This window comes from Arvicanthis niloticus, chromosome 7 (assembly GCF_011762505.2).
Source record: "Arvicanthis niloticus isolate mArvNil1 chromosome 7, mArvNil1.pat.X, whole genome shotgun sequence".
Classification (NCBI taxonomy): Eukaryota; Metazoa; Chordata; class Mammalia; order Rodentia; family Muridae; genus Arvicanthis; species Arvicanthis niloticus.
Window position 1 is genome coordinate 41394606 of NC_047664.1, and position 16261 is coordinate 41410866.

Consider the following 16261-nt stretch of genomic DNA (forward strand, 5'->3'; position numbering starts at 1 on the left):
CTGGCAGGGAAAGCATGGCAGCAGTCTAAGGTAGATAGCCACATGCTATCTGCAGGCAGGAAACTGAGAGATGTGCGATGGTATTCAGCTTGCTTTTTATCCAGTCCTAGACCTCAACCTGTGGGAAGGATCACCCACATTCAGGGTTGGTCTTTCCTCCTCAATTAAACCTCTGTGAAAACACTTGCACAGACATGTCCAGACCTTTGTTTCCTAAGTAATTCTAAATCTAGTTGGCAATGAAGATTAATCATCACAAAAGGAAGCACTAACAACTAAGAGACTATTTTGAATCTTATAGAGATATCTGACTTTTTTTATAACTTTTTTCTTTTTGAAATTACAGTAAAATTGTATCATTTCTCCCCTTCCCGTTCCTTCCTCCAAACCTTCCCAGGCACTCCCTTGTTGTCTCTCAAATTCATGGCTTTTTTTTCTTTACTTTTTTCTTGTTTTTACACATATACATATATAAACAAATACATGTACTTTTCTCTAAATATATAAATACCACTTGTTCAGTCTGTATGTTACCTGTGTGTATATGGTCTCAGGGCTGACCACTTGGCACCAAACTTTTAAACAATGTTAAAACTGTTAAGAAGTTGAATTTGAATTAAATGCATTGTACATATGAGATGGCCATGAATCTTGGAGCATCAAAGGCCAAATGTTAGGATCTGAATATGAACTACCTGGACTGGCTCATGTTCCAAGTGTCTGGTCCCAAGTGAGTGGCACTACTTGAAAGAAGGTCACCTAGGCAAGAGTGACTCTGGGATTATCTTATCCCTGTCCATGTCCTGTCTGGCTTTCTGCTTGTTAGTTTGCTGTGATATGAACAGCCTCCACCATATGCTCCTGCCTCCATGAAGTGATGTGTCCCCACATGCTGTCCCTAGAGGAACTAAAATCCTATGAATCCATGTTTCCACCAGGTACTGTGGTAACAGCAACACCAAAGTAACTAAGGCACCAAGCTCTAGCGTTTTCTACACCTGCTCAAATGAGCTGAAAGCCGCCCCTTACTGATACATCTGCTATATATGGGGCCCTGCACTGAGTCACAAAATTCTCCCAGAAAGTTACTTTGACCTAATCCCAGTCCTTCTGAAATCAGATTACAAAGTGATTCTGAGTTAATTCAGTCAAATATCTAATGAATGAATACTGCGCAAAAAGATTACACTGCATACTAGAAGGAATCATCAAATAGGGGCCTCTTCTCTTCCCTCAAGACATTGAGATCCAGGAGATGCCTCCATGCAAAACAAAAAACCTAAAATGTCATAAGCAAACAACAGCAACAAAACAACTTGAGCAACTAGACTAGAGAGCTGGATCACCAATTAAGAGCACTTACTGCTCTTGTAGAAGATCCAGTTATAGTTTCCAGCACACACACTGAGAAGCTTGCAACTCTATTTAACTCCAGTTGCAGTGAATCTGATGCCCTTTTCACTGTACACATGTAGTACACACAAATTCAAACAGGCACATGAAATAAGTTATAGTAATAATTAAGTTGGAAAAAATGTATCAGAGAGTAAAGAGTTAATTGTGAAAATCAGGTTACAGAAATACAAAGAATATTTCAGTGAAGTCTTTAAGATTCCAATAGCTTGATATATGGAAGGACAAATACAGGAGCTGAACAGTCATGAGACAGCCAGCAGTTCCATGCTAAGGTTCCATGTGGCTTGAATCTGTCTCCTGCAGGCTTATATACTGGTCCTCTGTAGGTTTGTGGCACTTTACTGGGAAATGCTAGAAATCTTAGGAGCAAAGTTTAGCTGGAGGAAGTAGGTCACTTTGATACACGTTAGGCATGCCTTATCCATCCATCTTTCATTGCCTGCCTACTCCTCTCCCCTTCTCTCCTTTTCTTTTCCTGGCTACCAGGAGATAAAAAGCTTTGCTCCAGCTGGGCAGTGGTGGTGCATGCCTTTAATCCCAGCACTTGGGAGGCAGAGGCAGGCGGATTTCTGAGTTCGAGGTCAGCCTGGTCTACAGAGTGAGTTCCAGGATAGCCAGAGCTATACAGAGAAACCCTGTCTCAAAAAAACAAAAAACAAACAAAAAAAAAAAAAAAAAGAAAAAAAGAAAGAAAGAAAAAGAAAAGAAAAAGAAAGGAAGAAAGAAAGAGAGAAAGAAAGAAACTAACTTTGCTCCACCATATGTCTTCCACCATGAGGGTACTAAAACCACAGACCAGCACAAACCTTTCTCCCACTTAAGTTGAGCATGTCAGATGAAAGTCTAAAACGAAAACTGGCCCCAGAAAAGTGAGGTCACTGCCGTCTGCGCTGGTGTGGGTCAGAAGCCTTTGGACCCAGGTCTTACAGCAGGATAGACTCAAGAAAAACAAGCCAAAGCCAAGAGTGCTGACAGCAGAACTTAATGAACAGTTTGGTGGGAGCTCAGAAAAGCAAAACCACTAGAAATGTGGACATTAAAGGCAGGTTTCAGACAGCAAAGACAGCTGGAAACTGGACTAAAAACATGTTACATTATAATAGAGAAGATATCTAAATTTTATCCATTTACCAAAACACTGAACTCCATGGCAGGCTGAGTTTATGAGTGAGCCTCTGGAAATTCCAAAGAATTAAGATTTACTAACAGTTCTTAACGTTTATAATGAGAAAAAATCAGCAAAGACTGAAAAACGTGCAACATGGTCAGAAAAGCTGGGGCCAAAGAAAAGTGTGACTACTGAAGAAATTAAGGTCATTAATTATAAGAACCAAGGATTATCATCAAGACAAAAGGTGCCTCCAGGGCATCTTAGGAACTGACCAGATCCCACATATGACAGGTTCAAAGATAATAAAGCATAAACTAATTTGGAATACATCTTCCTTGAGAAGAGAGAAAATACCATGAGTGGACAAGGACAAGGCCATCTGGGAAGCTGTTTCCCCAGGATTTGTTCATTGCACTCAGCCACCCAGGTACTCTTGAGGCTGCTGTCGTTATGGTCTCAGGGAGCCAGGTTACTACTGCAACTGGCAGCAAATCTTTGCACTTCCAAGTGATGCTGGGTTAGTAGGTAAGCAAAGCAGAGCCATAAAACCTGAGAAGTCAGGAAATTTGTGATGAGGGTCCCTGCACTATGACAGCCTAAGACGTCACTGAGTGGAGCCAACCCAAGAAAGTTCACATGGGCTGCATGCAAACAGCAAAACCAAACGGCAGGGTTGTCCAAGCTCACTGGAGCTTCTAACACACTTCAGAAGACAGACATGGAGCAACAACAAGCTTTAAAGTTTGCCCTGTTGAGTTTTAAGCTTGCTTCGGTCCATACAATCCTTACTGGCTATTCTGTTCTACTCTTTAGAATGAAAATGTTTACTCTGTGCCCTTGTGTGTGTAACTATCTTTTTTATTTTACAGGGACTCATAGCTGAGAGATTGCCTCAAGTCTTAGAAGCAACTTTGGACTTTTGAGCAATGTTGAAATGTAGTACATTGGGAACTCTTTAGATACAGTAATTTTATAAATATATTTTGGGGCCCGGGGTGGAATGTTATAAATCTGAAATGTGCCCCTCGGGCTTATTTGAACATTTGGTCTCCAGCTAAGGGCACTATTTTTGAAGGTGCTAAGAACATCAGAAGGTAAGACTTAACAGGAAGAAGTAGGTCACTGGAGGCAGGTCTTTGGGGTATCTGTCTCTGACCCCATCTGTCTGTCTGTCTGTCTCTGCTTCTTGGCTTCCATTAGGTTGAGATTTCCAAGCTACTACATCTATCCGCTGTCATGATGGACTGAAATCTCAGAGCCATAAGCCAAAACAGGACTTCCCTCCCAGAGGTTGTTTATGTCAAGTGTTCTGGGAGCTGCCTAACATATGAAGTACAAGACATACAGTTTCAGACATGACTAAAAGAATAAGTATAATGGCAATGCTTTTAGGGTACATTCTTTTGTTTGTTTGGTTGGTTTTGTTTTTTTGTTTTTCGAGACAGGGTTTCTCTGTGTATCCCTGGCTGTCCTGGAACTCACTCTGTAGACCAGGCTGGCCTCGAACTTAGAAATCTCCCTGCCTCTGCCTCCCAAGTGCTGGAATTAAAGGCGTGCGCCACCACTGCCCGGTTTAGGGACCATTCTTAACCCTTTCTACACTGCCCCTTAGTCAAGGAAAGCTAGTGTGCATTCTTCCCTAGAGACCAGCAATAGCTTCAGAGGGTAGAGCAGGGGAATGTGATCAAGAAATACAGATTAAAAGTCCATAGAGGGGCAGGGGATATAACTGAGTTGGTAGAGTGCTTGTCTAGAAGACATGATGCCCTGGGTTTAATCCTAAACACCACAAGAAAAAGAAAAAAGCAGGGGGAGCAGGAACAACAAAAGTATGAATCCAGAGCTGGTAAAAATCTGATACCTGGGCTCAGCAGTTAATTAGTTATACTGACTGCTCTTCCAGAGGACCAGAGTTCAATTCCCAGCTCCCAAGTCAGGCAGATCACAACTGCCTGTAACTATGGCTCCAAAGAAGTTCAACACCATCCTCTGGTCTCCAAGGGAAGAATATGCATATACATGCATATAAATAAAAATATATCTTTCTTTAAAAAAATAATCTGGTAATCAAAACAGGCCCCAAGGCCAGCAAGATGGCTCAGTGGATAAAGGCATTTGTCAAGCAAGCCTGGAAACCTGAGTTCAATCCCTAGAACCCAGGTCACTACAAAGCAAAAGACATAAGATGAGACTTCTTGTTTCACAGAAAGACTGAAGGTCAAGAGATATAACAAGCTTGCCCACGGTGACCCAGGAAGCAAGAGAGGAGCCAGAATTGAAGTGGACTCTTTCTAATCCAGTACTAATGGGTTAATAAGTAAGTCTTTGAAAGCAATAATATTTTATATTTAATTTCCACAAAAGAAACATTTCAAGAAAAAGCATGTCACCCACCCACAAGGCCTACAGCAAGGAGGAATTCATTCTGAAGACTTCCAAAGGATCCAGAGAAAATACAGCATCAAATAAGAATTTTTTAAAACTAGAGAAAGTAGAAATGAGAGACACTCAGAAGAAAATTATAAATCAAGAATGTTTGAAACTGTTTGGCATGCTCAGATCAGCAGTAGACTTAGCAAGATAATGTGGGAAGGAGGTGGCCAGCACAGGATGGCTGCTCTGCACTGCCAGGGACCTCCAACACTGTGTTATTTATTATAACTGCATTCTAAGCTCCAAATCACCGGTGCTTAGACGCTTGCAGGACCAGAGGCTGCCATGTGTTTGGGAAAGAGAATCCTGGAAGCCAGGCAAAGTAGAGAGAAAGCAATAGTGACCTGAAGAGAACTGACTGCTTCCAACCAGCTGGGGAATCTGCGGCCTTAGAAATGCCAACACTAACAGCATTTTAAGAGTTTGCTTGAGTGAGGGTGACATTACTTCACTCACTCACACACACACACACACACACACACACACCCGCCGCCTCTCTATCCTGCAAGACAGGTCTCACCATTCTTCCCATTTCACAGATGACAAAACTAGCTCAGAGGCCATTAACTGCTCCAAGTCAAATGATGCAAAAACAGGGGCAAAGCTCAGGCTTGGTGCGTTTCCACACAAAAGAGGAAGAGCAAGTCCAACACTTTTCAAGAGCCCTGGGATAAAAATCAGGCACAGAGGCAGCTATACAACAAATGGGAACAAGGGAAAACACCATTAAGTTTCTTTTTTTAATGTTCATAATTTGTATATCAAATAAACCAGTCATCCTTTAAACAGATTTGCCTTGTTAAATGTTGCCATGTTAAAAATATTTACCCTTCTGTTCAAAGAACAATACATGTATCTCTATGACACTAAATAAGAGCAAAACTCTCCTCTTGATATTTCACTGGCCACGGTGGCACTTTCTTAGTGAAAATAGGCTCATAAAAAACCTGTTACATTCAATTTGAAGCTTTATTTTATTTTACTTTCTGAGAATTTAATACTGGGCTTCATCTGGGCTACATCCCCAGCCCTAACTACTTTTTAAATGATTAGGCATTTGTGGAATCCCAATGATGGGAAGGCTGAGATGGAAGGGTCCCTGAAGCTTGCTGGCCAGCCAACCTTGATGAATTAGTGAGCTCCAAGTTCAGTGAGAGACCCTGACTCAAATCTCAGCATTTCAAAATCAGAGGCAGTCATATCTCTAAAGTTCTTGGCCAGCCTAGTCTACCTAGTGAAACCCTAATCTCAAAAATAACACCTTAGGGTCAGAGAGATGGCTCAGTGATTAAGAGCAAATGGCCTGTCTTCCACAGGACCCGGGGTTCAATTCCCAGCAACTGCACAGTGGCTCACAATTGTCTGTAACTCCAGGTCCAGGGGATCTGACATCCTTACACAGATATACATGCGGGTAAAACACCAATACACTTTAAATAAATATTGTAAAAACAATTATAAAAAAATTTGATATTGATCACTGGCCTCCACACATAAATATGCATGCACCCAAACACACACACACACACACACACACACACTCATAAATACATACATAATTACAATTCAATGTTTGGATAAGAGAAGATAATGGGGAAATATGATAAAAGTACATAATATAGATATATGAATGAACTTGTGAAAGAATACATTTTAAAAGTACATCATTTAGCAAGAATAGCAACTAAATCTACAATAAGTATTAACTGCAAGAAGCCTCCATGGGTACTTCAAATGCACAGTTCCAGAATGGTTTTTGTCATAAAAATCCTGAGACCTAGTTAAGAATGGTTCAGCCCAAAATATCTGCGGGCGAATATTTGACCTTCAGAATGCAGAGTGACAGATATTTTTTCCCTTCTTTTAAATCTGAAATCTCTAAAACCGACAAAGTGTCATGCAACGGGTCCTATACTGGTGGCAGAAATCCTGCGTGGGGTTTTCACTGCACAGTCTTTTCCATGGCATCACCTGTTATCCAAACTGCACGTCCCCAGCTCCTCGGCAATCCTCTCCTACCGTTTCCTTAGCAAGCCAAGAGCCAGAAATGCAAAATGCATTGTCAGTTACTTGGGCAACGAGGCAAAGTCTACGATGCGGGTGATGAGAAGAACCAAGAACCCCATTTTAGTAAATGACTCCAGAGTCGCATGTCCCCCTCCCCAGCTTATCTCCATCTCACTTTTCTTGGTTAAACCTTTAAGGCTTTTCTACAGAAGGGCAAACACTGAAGGGAGGGGCTGCCAGGTTCGGGAGTCTGCTCCCTATTGCTCGTCCTGTCCTGGCCTCTACGCAGCGCGCTCAGCCTTGGCCCGGCGTCCACCGCCGGGAGTTCCAGGGACGCCGGCCGGAAACCCGGCCGCGAGGGTCCGGGCGGTGGCGCGCGCAGGTCGGCGACTCCGGGGCCTGTCACTTCTGCCCTCGGCCGTCACCTTCTCCGACCCCGCGCCATAGGCCCGCGTGCCCGCCACTCACCGCGCCGCGCCCGCCCCCGACCGCCGAAGGACAAAGCTGAGGGCGCGGGGCGAGGCTCGGCCGCTGTCCTCAGGCCGGGCCGCCTCAGCCCGCCGCGGCCCATTGTGCGCACTCATCGCACGCCGCCCGCGGGGTCCTCGAGCCAGACATCCCTCGGGCTGGCCACCCGCCACGGCCCCGCTCCCGGCCCCTGCCTACCTGCCAAGGCTACCGGGTGGGCGCCTCTCCTTGCGCTCCGAGGGCTGCAGGCGGCTGCCGAGCGCCGGGCGGCCCTGGCCTGCGCCTTACGTAAAGCGGCGGCGGCCCCAGCGCCAGGCGGCGGAGGGCGGGAGGCGGCGCGCGGCAGCCGCTCCGCTGCGTTACCTGGCAACGGCCTCAGCGCCCGGCCAGCCAACACCGTGTTCCATATCCTTCCGCCCAGGCGCGGGGATTACATCAGTGTGCCGGGGCTCCGCCCTCGTGCTGTGGGTGGGGGAGCAGCAGGCGCACAGGTCTGGGTTCTGGGGTCCTGAAGATCGTGACACCACGATGCCGACCTGGGCATCCGAGTCTTTGAAGCTTCACCAAACCCTGAGAGAGGGCGCCAGGGTCGGTTACCCCCGCTGGGGCACTCAGGCCGGGCTTTGCAGAGCCCCTCCAACACGCACCCCCGCGTTACACCTGTCCGCGCCCCCTCTTCGCCATGTCCTGGGATGGCTGGAGTGGGCGGCTTAACATAAAGTCTTCAATTAAAAAAAAAGTGACGTGGCTTTTTTATGTTATTATTAAGTAGGCAAGAAATAAAAGACCTTCTGGAAGAATCGGAAGTGGGAGCCAAAAATGTGCACTAACCTTTTAGTCAAAAGCCTCTTCCCACCTACTCACCTTCCCTAAATGTGACTCCTAGGCTCTTCTAGAAAAGCAGATGTAGATGTCAGAAGTACCAGGAAAGAAAGCCTGAGATGTGCCTTCTATACAAAGGCAAGAACAGGTCCAGAAGGGGAGTGACCTGCATACAGTTCATTAAACTCACTGAGCGGCCGCCAGGCACCAGGCCCTGCGCTTGGGTTCAGAGCTTGAGATTGAAGTTTCCAAACTCAGCTCAGGCTTCTGGGAGGAGCAGAGAACTGGAAGTACTTTTCTGCTGAGGTAGGCTGGACTCTATGCAAGCCAAGGTCAGGAACCTAAAAGAACTGTCCTTTCATAGCGTCCATACTGTTTCTGCAAACATCCTTTCACTCTCCCGGAGAAACCCAAGGTAAAGTCTTACTGGCCTATTTCACTGGTAAGAAGAGAGACTCAAAACAGGCTGGTGAGTGTCTAGCGCCTCTGGATGGAGGCGGAATTTGAGCTCAGGCTCTTGGCTCTGTTGTGGAAGATCTTTTCCTTCACCCAATTCTTACCCTTCCTCAGTTTGCTCCCCGTTGTGTTGTCTCGGGGTTCATTTCAGGTGACTCACAGACCACAGTTTTATTTACTACACATCTTTTGGTTACCTGTTCTAGGCCAGGCAGCCAGGTGAACTCCCATAATGTGGGAGAGAGTGGAAAATCCAGGGTCATCTGGGAGCAAAGGTGGGACATAAGTGGTGTCAGGATTCTCAGGACCTCAGAAGCCAGGGTTGCACAGACCAGTGAAACATTTCCCCGAATATGGAGAATTTGCACATATTTTTTGGTACATCCATAACACTACTGTCTCCTAGTCTGTACCTATGTAAAGGTATATCCATAATACAGAAGTTTCAAAAGAGTAACAAAGTGTCGCAAATATCTGAAAGGAAAGATAAGACAGCCACTTTGTAGCCATACTGCTGACTATACTCTGTGTGTGTGTTCCTTGGGTGGTTGTGGGCAGGCACCTGTGAAGGTCAGAGGGTAACGTCAGTTATCTTCAATCACACTCCATCTTAATTTTTTAAAGACTTACTTATTGATGTATAGGAATGAATCACAGCTGGAGTATGGGGTCAGAGGACAACCCACAGGAGTCAGTTTCTCGCCTTATACCATGTAAGTTCCAGGGATCAAACTTCAGTCCTCAGGCTTGGCAGCCAGCTTGTACCCACTGAGAATCTCTCATTCGCCCTCTATCTTTTGGTTTGGGTTTTGATTTTATCCTTGGGAGACATGGCCTCTCATTGAACCTGGAGCTCACAGGTTCTGCTAGAGGGACTGGCTAGCCAGCTCCAGGGGTCTTCCTGTGCTCCCTCTCCAGTGCTATAACTAAAGGCATGCTCTCCTCAGGCCAGGTGTGGTGGTGTGGGCCTTTAATCCCAACACCCAGGAGGCAGAGATAGGCAGATCTCTGTGAGTTCAAGGACAACCTGGTCTACATAGTGAATCCCAGGAAACCTAGAGAGGTATGTAGTGACACCGTGTCTCAAAACAAACAAAAAACAAATGTAAAAGAAAAAGGGGTGTACTCTTGCTTCCACTTCTTTTTTAAAGTGTGGGTACTGGGGATCCAAACTCATGTAGATGCTTTTAGTAACTGGGCTGTCTCCCCAACTCACATGCACACACATGTGCTCATGCATACACACACACACAAAACTTTATTTTTGTTACTGAACCATAGGCCAGTTTTTTTATAAACCACTGACTACTAAACCCTGAAGAATTTCCTGAAAGAAAAAAATCATAGTAGGAATTGACTTGGATGAGGAGAATTTGGAGGCAGTGAGGAAGTCACAGAAGACTGAAAGTGGTTTCCTTTGTCTTAATGAAATAACCCCTACAACTCTGATTGTATTGATCAGAAACTCCAGAAGGCATGTGGACTGCAGCCTCAGGACCTTTGTACCTGTGGAGCCTTTGCACAGACTCTCCAGATCTTTGCCTAGTTGGCTCCTTCCTGTTCTAAGGTCAGGTACAGTGTCAGCTATACAGATATACTTTCCCCGATGCCAGTTTATAGCAATCTACTCCCTGATGTCAGTTTATAGCAATCTACTTCCCAGTCTCTGTTGTTTCTCGGCTCCCAGTTCTTATCAACACTTGAGAGGACCTTATTTGTGTGTTTGTTTTCTCATTGAGACCCTTTTTCCAGGAGAGCAGTGTCCTTGTCCATGGGGCTTATTTTTGTAATTTGGTCTTCTATGGCCACTGGGAAAGAGAGCTCAGACTCAGCTGTACTCTGGGTCCTTCCATTTGCCACTTTACACAACGGTCTTCCTTAAAGTTGTTTCGTACAGATCAGCAGAGGTAAACTCAGGATAACTTCAGCTCTGGTGCCATAGCTGTGGTCCCCAGGGAATATGAAGGAGGCCAGAGGCCCCTGCTGAAACAGAGTAGCAGAAGAAGAAACAGAGTTCTCGTTCTTCATGTTTTGCAAAAAACAAACCAAAACCCTCATCATAATTGTGCTTGCTCTCTCTCTCTCTCTCTCTCTCTCTCTCTCTCTCTCTCCTTGTGTGTGTATGTATGAGAGAGAGAGAGAGAGAGAGAGAGAGAGAGAGAGAGAGAGAGAGAGAATTTCAGGGTCAGGAGCATATACCACTGTATCTGACCTCTGCACAAAGACACATGAGGGGTGGGTAGAAATAACCATCCCACCCCCGATTTGACTCAGATCTTCTCAGCCTTAGTAGGGGGCCTGGGGGTCATTAGCTGAGGCAGAGTTTGTCACACATATGCCTGGAGAGCGGCAAGCTAGAGTTGGAGGGTGTTTTGTGGCATTCAGTAACACTCTGGTGAATTGAAGGCAAAGCCAAGCCTCCCAGGTCTAGGGTCTTCTTTACCTAATCTCCCCGATTGAGCCTCAATTTCCCCATCTATACAAGGGACTTTAGGAGGAAGATTTCAAAAGCCCACCTGTCTTTTTTTTTCTTTGTCTGTGAACTTTAGAAATAAATGTTGAAATGAAGCAACACGGATTGAAGAGACTGTTCAACACTACCCTATCACCAATACTAATGATACCCACACTGAGTCCTATGCTGGGCCCTCCCATATACCTTACGCATGCCATCCTAGACTTGACTGCCACCATTGTTGCTCACTGCTCTGCAGCTAGAGGCTGAGTCTCCTGAGAGGCTTACAGCTTCTGTTAGGCCTCACAGTGAGTAAGCAGCCAAGCTGGGTAACATCCTAGCCCTGTCCCTGTGACACAGTTCATGCCATTTCATGAAAACCAACCCTAAGTAAGGATGCCCACATGTGTTTCCATGGCCTACCTCAGGTCAAACACCCTCATGTAGGGTGCTCCTCACCATTCAACTCAGCTCAGACACCATAAGTCTACGTGTCCAATGGCCATCAGATCTCTCTGCCCCCCCCCCCATTTATTAATTTACAGTTGCTGGGCATTGGTCCTAATCCTTCATATATGCTAGGCAAATGCTCTACCACTGAGATACAACCTTCTTTCTACCTTTAATTGTTTAAGACAATCATACAAAATTGCCCAGCTTAGTCCTTAGTCTGTAGCCTAGGCTAACCTAGAACTTGGGATTCTTCTGAATTAGCCTCCTAAGTGGCTGGAATTACATAACTGTATCACCACATCAGCTCCGAGACTTCTCTTCAAATCTCCCCAAGCCCACTCCCTTCCTAACAGCTCCTTCTCAGTGGCCTTGTATTCCTCCAAATGGTGCAAACACCATTCCAGGGTTTCAGTCAAGGCCTAGCCTCTAATTTGGCCTCTTGATCATAGCTTCTTAGCTTCCTGGGCCTTTGATTCCCTAATACACAAAAGGGTGGAGGAGTCATGGTTCTGTCCTGCACCTGTACTGGAACCAAAACAAGTTGAAGGTGTACTTTGCTCTGAAGACTCTAAGTTATCGGTAAGTGCCAAGTCCCCTCATTGTGCTCCCAAACTTCTTCCAAGGACTATCTAGTTCCTACCCCTCCAACCCACTCAATAGAGAGCTAAACAGTGAGGTCAACAACTGTCTATCCCAGAGGTAGGCCAGCATGGAAGTGAGGCTTGGAACTGGGTTACTGGGTAGAAACCAGGCCCCACTTGCCTTAGCTCACTGTCACAGGAAAGCTAATGCCATCCTCATCTTTAAAATGTTCACAATAATAGTATCAGACATCAAGGTTTGCTTTTGAAGGAAAGGAGCCTCCTACATGGTCCAAAACAGTTCCCTGTTCACAATTAGCCAAACACCAGCATTAGCCCCAGGCTTCCAGAGCTCTCATCCTACCTTCAATGATCTTGTCTTCAATGCCTCCTCTTTCCTGTCCCTATTCCAATGCTTCACTCCATCCATCTCTACATGACCTTGAAAGTAGCCTCAGAACCTGCAGGCTACTGGGTGACCTCACTGAAAAAAGGTAGAGCAGCTATCCCCTCTCCACAAAACAAATTCTGCTGGCTCCAAGCTCAGCAAGGCAGGAAAAAAAGCTGTGCAGAGAAGCAGCTCCCAGTACCAGAGCTGGGCTGGACCTGGACCCCTCTCATTGACTTCCAAGCCTGGAGCTAGACAAGATAGTGGCTTCTTTCCAGGGTACACTCACTCTCTGGATGGCACCATCATGACTGTATCTTCTGTCCATCCACGAGGTGCCTATCTGTGACTTCTGTACCTCAGCACTCCTACCAGCCCCAAAGCAGACCCAGCATCCAATGGCCCAGAGGTAGACTCTTTAAAGACTATCCTCATCCTCACTAATGGAATCACAAAATCCTGCTTCTCAAATGGGGGGAGGGGTGTACAGGAGTCCTAGGGATGAGGGTTCAGTGTATCTGTTTGATAGGACAGTTCTACCGTGATATTCTTGAGTCTTTATATTGCCCAATCCCATCTTGTTCAATTCTCCCAGGAAAGGGGGGACTTCCACTATCTTTGTTTTTCAGGTTAGGAAACTGAGACTTAGAGAGTTGACTGTTTTCCCACCAAGTTATGGCTTAGGTATATGGACAGAACTAGAAAACAAAGTCAATCCTCAATCCTAACATGTCTCTATCCACCAGTGCAGGGCACTCAGGATTAGATTCTTAGGAGGTAGTTGATAAACACAGCAGCAACAGTGTGTCCACCGACCCTCCTCCGGAGGACCATTCAAAGTTAAGATACAATGTTACTAACTGAGATATGCTATAAAAAAACAAATGGGGAATCTCTTTAGTGGCAGTGTCAGCAAAAAAGTTTCAGTAGGGCAGGAACTTTGTGGTTCAGGCTAGAAGGAGAAAGATCCACCTCTTCCTGGGGCTGGGGAGACAGCAGCATGACTGTCATGCAGGAGGACCTGAGTTTGATCCTGCATCAGAACCCCATGACTTCTGAAGAACTACATCCTTCGATCGCTTTAGGCTTATACACACATACACATATGTGCATGTACACATGCACAAAAAGAAATAAAGGAAGGGAGAGAGGGATGGAGAGACCCAACTCTTTCCAATCAGGAAGGGACAGCAGGCTATAAGGAATAAATATATCAGACTCTAGGAGAAGCAAGGACAGGGTCCTAAGGTAGGGAAGGGCACAGTCCACTGAGAGACTGAAAGCAACTGGACACAGTTGAGGAGTCCAGGTGACTTGGACCAGGGGGGAATGTCTAGCTATATGTACAGAGCACAGATAAGCCAGGCCGTCTGTGCTCAGGGGCGGAGTTGAAAGTTTGCTAAGAATGCTGACAAAAAAAGTGTGTGCTAAGATCACTGTGGATAATTCCTCTTTCTATTTACCAGCTTCAGTTGTGGTGAAGCTGAGTTCAGACCACACTGAGAGTGTTCTTGGGCCTAGGTTACATCTCAGCATGAAGAGGTCCTTTAGGCAAGATTATGATTCAGGAATGAGCCCCCAGCTGTCTAAAGAGCTATGCCACAAGAAGAGGTACTAACCTCTGGGTGGCTCTTGCTGAGATATTCCAAGACAGCCGTGTCCCTTTCAGGATTTCCACCTCTTCCATGGTGTCCTCCCAGAACCTCTGAGAGAGGGAGATGTGACCTACTCTTTATCCCTAATAATGTCTTCAGCATGTGATGTCCGGTTATATAGTGCCAAGAGCCACATCTGACTGCAGATGTGGCTTAGTTTCTTCATTTTCAAGCTGAGGCTGTTAAACACCTGGAGCAGAAAGTATGCTGAGACCTGGAGCTTCACGCCAAAATCACCCTCCAGGAAGCCAGTCAGTCTCCAGACTGCTAGCAGTGGATGCTTGCACTGAGCACTGTACAGGGATTGTGATAAAAACATAACTTACAAAGCCAAAAAGAGGTCTCATGGGCGTGCAGGTGGGGTACAGAGATGGCTCAATCGTTGAGAGAACTTACTGCTTTTGCAGGGGACCTGAGCTCAGTTCCTAACACCCACATCCAGCTGCTCACAAACACCTGTAAGTCTGGTTCCAGGGAATCTGATTCTCCCTGATCTCTGAGGGCAACTAGATGCATGTGGTGCATATAAACTCACTCATGCATACATATGCATTAATAAATAAATGAATATTTTAAGAAGAAAAGACGGTTGGTCAGATTGAGGCACTTGCCAGGCCAGCTTAGCAGCCCTGGCTTGAGCCTAGGAGCCCATGAAAAGGTGAAAGGAAAGAACTGACTCCACAAAGTTGTCCTCTGACCTTCACTTTGGGCTGTGGCTTGCTTGCACCTGTACTCATGTGCATATCAAGTACACAAACACACACACACACCACAGTAAGTAAAATAATGATTAAAAAAAATAATTTCTATGCATTTTGTTTCAGTGCAACTTCACCCATCATCCCAAAGCCCCTTGTTAAGGCAAGCATGGCAGCAGGGGTTGGGGGGAAGTTGCACTCAAATTCCTGGTACTTGGGGAGCTAAGACAAGAGGACTGAGAGGTCAAAGCTAGTCTAACAATGTTAGCATGACTCTGTCTCAAAATAAACACACACCGGGTATATTGGTTCACACTTGTAATCCTGGTACTAGGAGTACAGTAAGGCAGGAGGATTGCAGTAATTTTGAGGGCAGCCTGAGCTACATACCAACACCCTATCTCAGAATAATAATAGTAACAAATAAATAAAAACTTTAAAGGGTTTGGAAGCTAGATGTGGTGGCTTATACCTGCAAGCCCAGCATTGAGGATGGAGGATTGAAGTAAGTTTGAAGTCAACCTAAGCTACACAGTGAATGCCGTGAGTTCCAGGCTAGCGTTGGCCTTGGCTGCAAAGTGAGACCCTTCTCAAAAAAAGAGGAGGAGGGGGAGAAAAAAAAGATTGTCAGTAGATGTAGCTCAGGTTGAAGAGTGCTTGTGTGGCAGGAACAAACCCCAGGTCTGTTTCCTAGCACCATATAAACACAGTGGGGTGTCATTTAGAATGTAGAAGCAGGAGGATCAGAAGTTTACGGCCATCCTTGGCTACATTCTTGAGGCCAGCTTGGACTGTATGAGGCTCTGTCTCAAAACAAAAGCCAGAGTTGTAATGGTAGATTGCATGCCTAGCAACTGCAAAGTCCTGAGTTCCAGTCATGCTCTCCCTTCTGGGGACCTTTCCAATTTAAATATCTGTGGGTGTCCAGAGAACACCAAGAGTACCCTCAAGATTAGTGAGAGACTATGAATTATCTTCATAAACTTGGGTGTCACCTCCCTACAGTCTATGATAGACACTGCCATTCCAGATGCAGTTTGAACTAGAGGCTATCTGAAGATCCCTACGACTGTGTGATTTTAGGTTTGAAGGATGACTTGGGCACATTCATGGTGCCAGATCCTGGGGGAGGAAAGGAGGGTAGTGGTTACCCAGGGAGTGCCACAGGTTTACAGCCTTCCTTGGGCTGTAAAGAATTGATACCAGCAGCTAATGATGCTATGCTCTTTATAGGGGAAGTGCATATAATTGATGTTTATTACAATGGACATAATATTTATGTTTACATACCATAATTATTTCAGTCCGATGACAATTC

The 16261-nt window shown here is 45.5% G+C and overlaps 1 protein-coding gene and 1 long non-coding RNA gene across 9 annotated transcripts in view; both read right to left on the reverse strand.

Annotated features, from left to right (window-relative positions):
- The window catches only part of Kiaa0232 (KIAA0232 ortholog), a 66195-nt gene extending 57746 nt beyond the window's left edge, over positions 1-8449 (reverse strand). For 3 of the 7 annotated variants that reach the window (XM_076938395.1, XM_076938393.1, XM_076938391.1), the window contains exon 1: positions 7634-7807. The gene's annotated coding sequence lies outside the window, so the exon portion shown is untranslated. Of the gene's footprint in view, positions 1-7633; positions 7812-8299 lie in introns of those variants that run through there. The other 4 variants (XM_076938392.1, XM_034508264.2, XM_034508265.2 and 1 more) reach the window with 4 other exon arrangements.
- A 1503-nt stretch (positions 8450-9952) lies between these two features.
- Positions 9953-16261, reverse strand: part of LOC117713127 (uncharacterized) — a 37491-nt gene continuing 31182 nt past the window's right edge. The window contains exon 5 of one of the 2 annotated variants that reach the window (XR_013111812.1): positions 9953-10693. This is a non-coding gene — a long non-coding RNA (uncharacterized LOC117713127). Of the gene's footprint in view, positions 10697-16261 lie in introns of both variants that reach the window. The other variant, XR_013111811.1, reaches the window with a different exon arrangement.